Below are 12,078 nucleotides of genomic sequence, written 5' to 3'. Positions count from 1 at the left end.
CAGTAATCCTTTAAGCTTGAGATTGTTTCTTGTTTGCTTTTCATTTATTTTTACTTTGATCATGTTTTTCCCATGAAAGTAGTTGTTGTCAGGCAGCAGGTCTTTTTTGGATAAGAAACTTTTTTCCAAGTGGGATAACATGTAGCTATTTAAGTTAAAATGGTGGATTGACAGTTTTTTTGTTGGCATCTGATTATAGTTTTGGCTTTTGGATAATTTGATACAGCCGCAGTAGCCGCACAAGTACATTGTTGTTATAATTCTTGGTTATTTTTGTACCTGTCACTAATTTCGGAAGTAGTGTAGCACAGCACATTGTCTCAACTTCACAGAATTTCTTAGAATGTCCATTTTTTTTCTCATTTGTGGTTTGTTCCTCATAAAGTTTCTTATTTTCTGGCAAAACTTTGAGGATTGAAGTCCCTAAATAATGCTAGAGACTTGTTATATGCTTCATCATCTCCTTCAGAACTTTTATGCTAATAGAAAATTGCTAGAATAACATGTTTTGTAAGTTTACACAAGCATTATTTAATATCTGACCTGATTTTTGAGCCTTTGTCTCCCCTTTCTTTTTTTTCTGTTATCATTAGTGAAAGTGAATCGCATAGTCAGCTTGAAGACTTGAAATTTAGCAAAGTTTAGCTCATGAAAATGCCGAAATGTTGTTGTTCATTTACGGACGCAATGAAGGCCAAGTATCCGTGTTTTCGTGCAGGCAGATATGAATGGGAAGCAGAATGCATGACATGTGGTGGCGGAACTTTCATTTCTGTTGCAAATAAGGGTGCACTTGATTTGAATGCACACATAAGTACCCCGAAGCATGTTAAAAATGTTCGAGGAGAAAGTTCATCCTCAAAAATCACCAATTTTTTTGTAACACCTGGTTTGAAAATTGATGAATCAGTGTCAGCGGCTGAAGGAACTCTGTTGTTTCATGCCATTAAACATCATCACAGTTATAGATCGATGGACTGCAGTTGTGGCATGTTGAAAACAATATTACCCGACTCTGACATTGTACGAAGAGTTTCGTGCGCCCGGACTAAAACAGAAGCAATTGTCAACTCTGTCCTGGTTCCACATTCTGTCGACTTGGTGGAGAAAGCACTTCTCCATATACTTTACTGTGGAGTCGCAACAGATGGTAGCAATCATGGTTCTCTGAAGTTATTTCCGATCCTCTTGCAGTATTTTGACTGGAAAAAAGGTGGCATACAGTTGAAACTTGTTGATGTTCACAGCACCCCTAATGAAACTGCAGATATAATTTCCAGATGCATTAAGGACACTTTAGACAAGCACCACTTATTTCAGAAATGTATTGCCTTCATGGGAGATAACTGCAATACTAATTTTGGTGGTGTCAGGTGTGGAGCTGATGGCTGTAACGTCTTTGCTAATTTGAAGAGGATGAAAAAGAGTGGAACGTTAGTTGGAGTTGGCTGTCCAGCACATGTACTAAACAACTGCGTGCAGCATGGCACTGACACACTAAATGTTGACATTGAGTCGATACTTCTCAAAATTTACAACTACTTTTCAATTTACACCATTCGAACTGAACAACTGAAAGACTATTGTGAATTTGTTGAGGTGGAGTATCGTCAGCTGCTTTACCACAGCAAAACTAGATGGTTGTCATTATTTCCAGGCATTCAGCAGCTGTTGCAGATGTTTCCCGCTTTAAAGTCTTTTTTCTTGTCTCAAAAAAATCCGCCTATTCTAATACAAAAGTTCTTTGAAAATGATATGAGTGAAGTTTGCCTTTGGCACGTGCATTCACTGATGAGTGTATTTCATTCGCACACTGAAGAAATTGAACGTGAAAACAACTTGTTGCTGGAGGTTATACACTGCCTGAAATCTGTTCACACTGTTCTCGCATGACGTGTGCAAGAGGGGTTCATGTCAATTAAGGTGAAAGAACTGTTAACGAAGTTGCGTAAAGATGGACTAGAAGACTGTTGTGATGCTTTCTGTACACAAGTGGCCACAATGTATAGAACATGTCTAGAGTATCTGGAAATGTGGACAGAACCAGTGGAGGAGTTCAGTAGATTTGCATGGATGACATTAATTGAAATTCCAAGTTGGAATGAAGTTGAACAAACTGTGTTATATCTCAGAGAAAAGGATGAGCATCTTGACGATTCCAAATGCTTTAATCAGTTTTGCAATTTGAAGAAATTTGTTGAGGCTAATCTTAATGAGGAAGACTTCAAAGAGATTCTGAGTCACGAGAGATGGGTGAAATACTTCAACAGTTGCAAGAACGAGGAATGTTTCTCAGAAATGATTGTGATCGCAGAGTTTTTCTTTGCAATTCCGGCACATAACGCAAACGCTGAACGGGTATTTTCACTGATGCAAAGCCAGTGGACAAAGGAAAGGAACAAGTTGTCAGTTGAATCGATAAAAGGAATTCTGTTCATGCAGCATAATTTTAAGCATATGTCGTGCAGAAACTTTCACGCATACCTCTGCACCTAGCCGAATTTACTGAAAGCAATTAGTTCTTCCGAAAAATATGCTTGGGCTAAAGCACAGGCTCAGTCAGACTTGTCAGATTTTTCAGGGAACCAAGAAGCATGAGGTAAGGATCTTGATTTCTGCAACATAAACTAACTGCTAATTTAAATATTAAAGTTATATATTATAAGTTGTTTGATTGTAATGAATAAATAAATGACGTTAAGTGGCAACAGTTAACTATTTTGATTGCTAATTATGTTAGGATTGTTATTTAAACTTAATGCTTCATTCTTGTAATTGAGATCTGAGGAAGCGTGGTTTTCCACATGAAAGCGCTCATCTGTCTGTTTTACTGTCTGTTATTAAACTGGATTTTACAATTTTTACCATCGTGGTGGTCCTTCCTTGCTTGCTTTGTGGTACTGTTAATTAAATATATTACATATAAAATAATGCATTATATATACCTTCTCTATTCTTCACACTGAATCGTTGTTTGTATTTGTAATTTGTTGCATGGCCCGAGGTGCCGAAGGCAGAAGCTATTTTTATGGTTGAAAGACTGTGTAACTATTGTTATTTAACAGAAGAGGGTCTGCTGTGCAAGTTTTCGGGCCAATCAAAAATCACCAAACACGGAGCTACTTGTCTTTAATGTGGCACTGTGATGTTCTGCATTAAAGACTAAAAGAGCTTTTTTTTTGGTCTTCACCTAATGTGAAAGACCTTTTGTCTGACAAAGAATCTATCGTCCTCTTTTTCATATAACCAAATATGGTAACCCTATATAAGTGTATATAGTTAAGTCTGTATATAGTTCATGTTGTTTTGTTTTAATGTCTTTCGATGTCTAATACTCTTACAAACAAATAAAAAGAATTTTATAAAAAAAAAAAGATGAAAATAAAGCAGGGTAACAACAGTAAAGACAGCCCTCTAGTGTCTAACAGCAGACAGACATACACACACACACACACACACACACACACACACACACACACACACACACACACACACGCACACACACACACTGCACTTCAGAAAGAAATACTGAAAGCTTCTTCAGAAACAGTAAAATATAGATATGAAATAAACACTGCTACAAGCAGAAATTCCCATAGAATTTACTGTAAACCCTGACAGAATCAAAATATTAACATAAATATTTTTAAAACACAAAAACAGAAAAAGAATAATAAATATAATAAAATGAGAGGAATGAAGTCCCCAAATGGGGCTTATCAGAGCAATAAAGCAGAAAACCTGGCACTGGATCCTGTGAAGAATTAAATGATTTTCTTCTCTGGACAGCAGAAAAAGACCAAATAAACTCTCACTTCCTGTCACATCTAAAGGTTTCCCTCTCAAGATAGGCCTAGCCAAGACACAGAGGCAGTGTTGCCAGTTCCATGGTTTTCTCGCTCAATTGGACTGCTTTTGAAAGTTGGCTGTGGGAAATCTGGAGCCATTCTGGATTGTGTTTTTTTGAGATGGAACTGTTGTGGGTTTTTGGGCTGGCTGAGAAAACTGCGGAACTGGCAAAACTGGAACTTACTAGCACTCTCCTATTTCTGTGCAAGATGCTGCAAGACAGTCTAGCTGTAATATGTATGCGTACGCTGTGAGTGCTTCTTTGGAAACTGCCTGGCAACTGTATTTTCTACTTTCACATGTGAATTGTCTAATTTAGGCAGGAGACAGGAGTTGTTGCAGTTATGATAATGGTTGTTCCTTGACTATGGGAAGAGAGCTGGTCTTACTGATTTTTTTTTCCTTAACAATTTTACTTGCTATTCTAAACTGTATAATAACAAAAATGTTGGCGAACAATTACTTGGATTGTCTGGGAAATCAGTTGATTTAGGTAAGCCACTTTGTTTATAATATATTGATATTATTTTGCTTTCTCTTTTTAATTTCTGCTAGAGATGGTCTGGAAAAATCAAAAGAAGCTAAACTGTCCCGTCTGTCCATTCCTGGAGTGTTCCCTGCTCCTTTTTGTCAAGTATAGATCTCAGCTCTCCCTAATACTTGCAGAATGTTCTTGATTTTTTTCTCATATATTTGGTCTGCTTTTCCTAAAAATTGTGGCCTTTTGGAAAATTGTCTGTGCTTCAGACCTTGTATTCTTCAGAAAATTTATGTTAATAAAAAACTGGTGATTCTAGCATCATTCTTAGTATATAACAACAATGTTTAAAAACTTGTTGCTGATTTTCAGCACTATTTGTTTGTTTCTTCTTCTTCTTTTGGCTGCTCCCATTAGGGGTCACCACAGAAGATCAACTGCTTCCATTTCTTCCTGTCCTCTGCATCTTGCTCTGTCACACCAACCACCTGCATGTCCTCTTTCACCACATCCATAAACCTTATCTCAGGCCTTCCTCTTTTCCTGTTACCTGGCAGCTTCATCCTTAGCATCTTTTTCCCAATGTATGCTGCATCCCTCCTCAGCACATGTCCAAACCAACGTAATCTTGCCTCTCTGGCTTTATCTCCAAACCATCCAACCTGGGCTGACCATCTAATATACTTATTCCTAATCCTGTCCATCCTCGACACACCCAGTGCAAATCTTAACATCTTCAACTCTGCCACGTCAAGCTCTGACTCCTGCCTTTTTGTCAATGCCACTGTCTCCAATCCATATAACATAGCTGGTCTCACTTCCCTCTTGTAGACCTTCCCTTTCACTCTTACTGGTACTCGTCTGTCACAAATCACTCCTGACACTCTTCTCCACCCATTCCATCCTGCCTGTTCTCTCTTCTTCACCTCACTTCCACACTCACCGTTACTCTGAACTATTGATCCCAAGTACTTAAACTCATCCACCTTCTCCACCTCTACACCCTGCATCCTCACCATTCCTGTATCCTCCCTCTCATTCACACACATGCATTCTGTTTGTTTCTTTACTTTGCTTATTTATTTACATATACAGCTTGTTAACTGGGATAGAGAACAGATCCCATTGCACCAATTTAAATCTTCCCATTATTTTTAGCGATGTATGGATTCATTGAGCTTGGAGGCTGACAGGTATGCTGTCAGGTTTCTCCTGAGGTTTAGCAGAAATCTCTTAACGAGGGTTTGAGAATTTTGTCTAGCCGACGTATGTTTCCTATGTTATTTTAATGCTTGTTTGTCTCCTGGATAGTTTGTGATATTAAAGCATACATGTGAACATCTTAGTGCAAGAAATATGAGGCAAAAATGTGGACATCCTGTGAAAATCTGGAGAGTTGACTGGTATATATTAAAGTGTACTTTGGTTTGTAGTATTTCTCTAAAATACATAATTGGGGATGCTTGTATGGCTGATTCAAGGTCTAAAAGCTTGACATAAACCCACTTTTTGGAAACCATCTTTTTTTGATGGTATTGTAGTTTTATTATGTGCACAATTATTATTTTTTTTTTTGGTGAGGTGAATGCTTTTACGTGTTTGTGCAGATTTATCTGTTCCTTGTAAAGGTAGTACTAGACACTGTTGAAACATGTGCCATGGTTGATGTAGTGTTTGCAGATTTGGGTAATACTTATGTAGCTTTTGTGATAACCATACCACTAAAATGTCCACATTTGATTTTCACAGAATGTCTAAACGTTTGCTTCACATTTTTGGTGTATTTATCATAAAATTTGTGTTTTTTTCTGGCATAGTGTTGCCATCTTTCGAAATGCCTGAAGTGGGACATTGTTTATAGAAAGGTGAAATTTTGCAGGACAAAACAAATTCACTCCAGTGCAAAGACATAACTTCACTTTTTTGTCAAAATAAAAGCTTATTCTTGTGGTATTTAAGTTGCTTATGCTATTTTGTATAACATTTAGCTGTTACAGATCCAAAATAACTATGTTATGCAACTATTAAAGAAAACTTTTGAATTTTTTTATCCCCAAATGTTAGGACTTTTGCCACCCCCCCCCCCGCATGTCACAACTCTCCAAAAAGGGGCTGTCCTTTGCAGAAAAGAACAAGTAGCAACCCTATTCTGGCTAATCCCTGAGGACCGAAGTCACTAAATTACATACATTTGAGTTTCATGCTAAATATCCTTCAGAAAATAAATGCCAACACAGATCCTGTTCTTCTAGCAGCTTTCTAAGTTTGTAAGAGCACTATTTAAAATCTGTCAATATTTTTGGGCCTTAGTCCCCCCATTATTTTAGGCTTTGTCCAGATTTTTTGCACTAAGAGGTTGAGATGTATGGTGATAACTGTGCAGAGAAGGCATGTGCATAGGAGCCTGTGTATCATGTATTTATTTAGAAAACTGGCTTTACTTAAATAAACAAACTGACAGTTTTACTAAGAATATACACGCATAGACTGGCAACTTACTCAAACAACATTGCCGTGAATGTGTTGGGACACAATCTAGACTTTCACTATGCAAAATATTTTTGAATTCCAGAAGAAATAGAGCTCTGAAGTCAATTGACTACGTGCGACATCATTTTGGTGTGTTTGCAAGCTGATTAATGGCAATTTGTTCTTGTTTACTCTTGGGGATATGAAGAAATACATTGGGCTATTTTTGGACTGATTTTTTGAGGTAAATGCATGGGATTTAAAAAAGTATCTGGCAATCCTGCTGACAGGGGAATCCCAGCTGTTGAAAGCTAGCCAGTACTTGGTTACTTTGGCAGATAACCCAAAATGCCACTGAGGCAGTGGAAATTCTGAACATCTCTCTTTTCACAAAGATCAACACAGAAATCTGAAATGTCAGAATGTGAAGTTAGGAACATACTGTTTACAGTAAACACTGATTTTTTTTTCTCATATGTAATCTGGCATAGGGAATCATGAGAATCATGGGAGCAATGTACACTAGATTCCTGAGGTATTCTCTTGCAGAATTCTGAGACTAAATGGTGAAACTCGGGTACAATTCCAGATGCAGGTCTACATTTTCTGGAGGAAGGAATGCCTTTTGCACAGGTATCCAGAAGGCACCCTAGAAACATTATCCTGTGAGAAGGAGTTAAGGAGGATTTCTGAATGTTGACCTGAAATCCTTGATTGAGAAGGGGATTTCATACCCATCTAAAGGAATCCTCACACTTTCAGAAAGTCTGCAAATTTTATTTATTTTTATTTATTTATTTAAATTTGTTGACCGGGAGTGTCCGACTGGACGTGGGTCCATTTTCAGCGGAGGCCCGGGGAGAAAAGCTCCACAGTAAAATAAACAGACAGTAGTTACATTGGATTACATAGTGATTAACAATTTACCATAAAAATTACTTACAACATATTTACAGATGAAGAACATAGTACATCAGTAGAGAACTAGAATCTTTATCTGTGAAGTACATAACAGGCATTAACAAATGTAACAATGAGAAGTTCCTGCTGTATAATAAGTACTAGGCTTATGAGCATCTGAGCTTGCTATCATCAAGGTAGTTAGTGGAAGTGAAAGAAAGGTAGTAGTTGGATGGGGTGGATGATATTAGAGTGGGAGTTGCAAGGGCATAGCCAGCATGTTTTAGGTGCTTTTAATAAAGTTTTGAAGTTGGTGCATGATGGTACGGAGGTAATTGTGGGTGGGAGTGAGTTCCATAATTTGGCTATGGCGCAAGAGAATAGTGCTTCGCCAGCAGAGTTATTGGCTTTAGTGATCTGCAAGTGATTTTTGTTGCTGGATCTTAGTGGTCTGGTGGTGCGATAGGGTTGGAGTAGATTCTGGAGGGATGGGACATTTAGTGGATGGTTTACTAGTTTGTGGGTGAGTGAGAGTTGATACCACTGAAGGAGGTGAGGGAGTTCAAGCCAGCCCAGTTCAGCAAGTGAGAGACAGTGGTGACTACGGTAGGATGCCCCTGTGGCGAATTTTGCGATTTTGTTGTAGCAGGTCTCTAGCTTGTTTAGATCACATTGCCTTAGGTTGGTATATACTGGAGAGGCATAAAGTAGGGTGGAGATAAGGTGGGAATTTGCTATTGAAATCTTTGCTGCTTTGGTGAGAAATTGTTTATTTCTGTACAAATATAAGTAAGTAGTAGAAATAAGGAAAATGTGAATATGTTGCCATCTGCAGTGGACTATCACAGGAGTTAGACAGTCTGTGAACACCCTTGAAGTGGTAAATAACATAAACGGTAATGAAGATAAGCTGACAGTGTAACCCTGACACAGAAAACCTTAGAAAAAAAACTGAAATCTGTGGTGATAGGAATATTGAGGAGGAATGACAGGTAACAAGGTTTGGAGGAACAGCATTTTGAACTTTGTAAGTTTCAAAAATAGGTTGAGAAATGAAAGATCCAGAATTGCTCCCCAGAGGGATCCTTTTTTAGCACCAGAAAAATTATTGAATAAAAACTTTTTCCTCACTGATCTGGGGGAACTGGTTCTATGACTCGCAGAGAAAGCATTTGGTTGATGACTGGGGGAAACAGGGAAGTCTGATGTGGAAGACAAGGGGGGATCCCTGTAAATCGGGGAGGCTTTTCAATTGTCATCCTTAACCCTCTTGAACAACTCTTAGACCCAATTTATCTAACCCATTTATCTAAAGCAATCTGGTGCCAAACAAGAAGGGGAAGAGCTAGGCTCTAGGACAGGTTTAAGATAGTGGCAGGGAAAGGGAAGAAGAGCCAGATCACAGTCAAATGAGGAACTAGGCAGAGTAATGCATCCCATGGTCACTCCAGTGTTCCGTTATTGCCCCCCCCCCCCAGTTACCATAAGCACTATTCAAAACTGTCAATGTGCATACTATTTTCTTCTCAACATTTGAAATGATTGGAGACATATATGTAATTTGAAGATTTTTAATTGAGTTATTCTTTGTTGACCAGGTTAGTCCCACTAGGCTTAGTAACCTCTTTTCAGGGGAGACTCAAGGTGATATTTCTACTACTGGGGAAATATTGCTAAAGCATCAAGGAACTTCCCCTACTCTTTTTGATATGTGCTTTGGGATCTTTTACACACACTTAAGCTACCATTAATTCAGGCAAATGGGGCCTCTGTTTGACATCTCATCTGAAGGACGACACACTTAGGAGTGAAGCACCCTCATTATGCTGCAAAGCAGTGTCAGCAATCCGTTCACCTGGTGTGGGAATACAACTCACTGCCCTCTGCACCAAAGGCAAGTGTGGTGCCTGTTGCACTAGTAACACTGCTTTCAAATTTTATAGCACAAACACTGATGGACATTCACTACACAAAACAAAACAAAACAAAACAGCTGAACATTGAAAACAGACTTAGCATGAGCAACAGTAAACTTTTCTTCCCTTGAATATCACATTCACTGAAAATGCATTGAAATTTACATGCATTCAGAATGTACCTGGTCAATGCTGGATTAAGTGTACCTTGGTCATCAGGCTGTTTTCAAACCATGGGCTCCCTGCATACATTTTTAGGACCATGCGCAAATGCATGTTTTTTTTTTTTAGCTTCCTGATTGTTTTAAATTTCTTTCTTATTTTTAATACTGCTACATTTGTTAGAGTGCATTTTAAATTTGTAGGTTTGAATATTTTTTTTTCCAGTAAGCACTGAAAATGTATGAAACAATAATGAAGCAACATTTGTTAGAGTGCATTTTACATTTGTAGTAAATACAAATTAAAGGTCAAGCTGCTAACAGCAAGGAGTCTAAACATGAAACTGCACTCATTGCAGGCATTCTTAACAGTGGAAAATGCTGACATTTGTGCAGTCAAAGAAACCTGGTTCAAAGCTGTGAAGAGCACCCCAGCCATACTATGTTATTCATCCTATCATACATTCAGGCCCCCTAAACTGTGGGCAGCAAAGCAAAAGGAGGTGGAGTTTCAATATATATTAAAGACATACACACTTCCAGGCTGGTCAAACAGTATGACGCACAGGAGACACTCCAGGTACAGTTAAGCATTGACAAGATCCCTATTCAAACCAAAGCTAGCTACAGGCCCCCAACTTTGACTCAAGATGCCCACTCCATCTATCTGGACATCTTCGAGTATATCAAGATTCAACCCTTTACCCTGATCCTGGGGGACTTTAACTATCCAACCATAAAGTGGAAGAACTACTCACACCAAAACACAAATGCCCAGAGATTCCTTGATTTCGTCAATGCAAATGCCTTGGACCAGCTGGTCGACACACTCACAAGAGGTGATAATATCTTGGACTTGTTGTTAACCAACATGAATAACCACTGCAGCATCCCTTCATCCTTGCTGGTAAGATCCGACCACAAACCGGTCACTTTCAAAGTCATCATCTTCCCTGACACCCCCCCCAGGCTAGGTTCAAATAAAAAAACTTCTCCAAAGCTGATTACAACCTCCTGAGGGAAGCTATACACAGCTTCACAGCCCCCACCCCCTCCATAGGAACTGGTACAAATGTCCAAACCTACACCAAAATACTATATGAACATTTATATAGCTGCATGGAATTAGGAATACCCGACAGGGCAAAATCCTCCTCCTCAAAAAAGAGTAAACCTGTCTGGTGGACATCTGCAATAAATAAACTCTATAACAAAAGGAAAAAAAATGCTGTCCAGGACCAAGAAGGAGGAGGTTCATAGGTTGGTACTAGGCTATCGGCCCTAGGGCTTATACAAGCCTAGCCATAACAGTTCCCTGGCTATTTCTTCCCACAGTATTTACTTCCCTGGATCCCTGTCTAGCAGGGTGACTGACTTCATCCCTGGGGTGAGTTTCCTATCTCCCATCCAATTATCAAGGTTCCCTTTGAAGAGGGTCAAAGAGGCGCTCTGCTTGACATATATGGGCAGTCTATTCCAGAGTCTGGGGAGTCTCTGGGTCAGGAACCTATCCCTCCAGCATGTTTTGTTCATTGTGATGACAAGGTTTAGATCCCTGGAGAGAGTGTCTCTGAGGGATTGGGATTTCTTTAAGTGTAGCATGTCCAACAGCTCTGGGTTTGACATGGCCTTGTATGTTAAGCAGAGATTGCCTCTGAGTAGATGATATGCGACAGGGTATAGCTGGAATTTTTTCAGATGGTCAGCATATGCCTGTGATTCTTTTAGTGAGGTATTTCTGCGGCCTTTCCAGTTGTTGCAAATGTCTTGAGAGGTATATACCAAATGAGGCATTGTATTCTATAATGGGTCTAATGAGGGATGAGTACAGTGGGACAATGACTTCCTTTTTTCTGGATGAAAAGCCTTTAGTGATGAGGTGTGAAACATAGAATGATTTCCTGACTGTTGCAGCGATATGGATATCGAAGGTGAGACCACTGTCCACCTGTGTCCCTAAGTCTCTTATCACACTTTCGTTGTTTAGCATACAGCCGCCTATGTGGTAATTCACAAGTACATGTTTTTTCCCAAAGGGGATAACTATACATTTCTTGGCATTGAGCTTGAGCCCATGGCTCTGGCACCAAGCATATGTTTCTGTAAGGATCTTTTGTAGAATATCCACATCATTTGGGGATTCAATAATGGCTCCCAGTTTGCAGTCATCTGCAAACTTTGTTAGCCAGAGTCCCTTAGTGTTGGCCTGTACTTCAGAGAAGTAGATGCCAAACAAGAGCGGTCCCAGGACTGAACCCTGAGGTACTTCACTTGTCACTTGTCTGGAGCTGGATTTGGAGTCGGC

Source organism: Protopterus annectens, chromosome 7.part0 (assembly GCF_019279795.1).
Source record: "Protopterus annectens isolate FY-2018-M chromosome 7.part0, PAN1.0, whole genome shotgun sequence".
Lineage (NCBI taxonomy): Eukaryota > Metazoa > Chordata > Ceratodontiformes > Protopteridae > Protopterus > Protopterus annectens.
The sequence above is the reverse complement of the archived record's forward strand: the minus strand, read 5'-3'. Positions refer to the sequence as shown.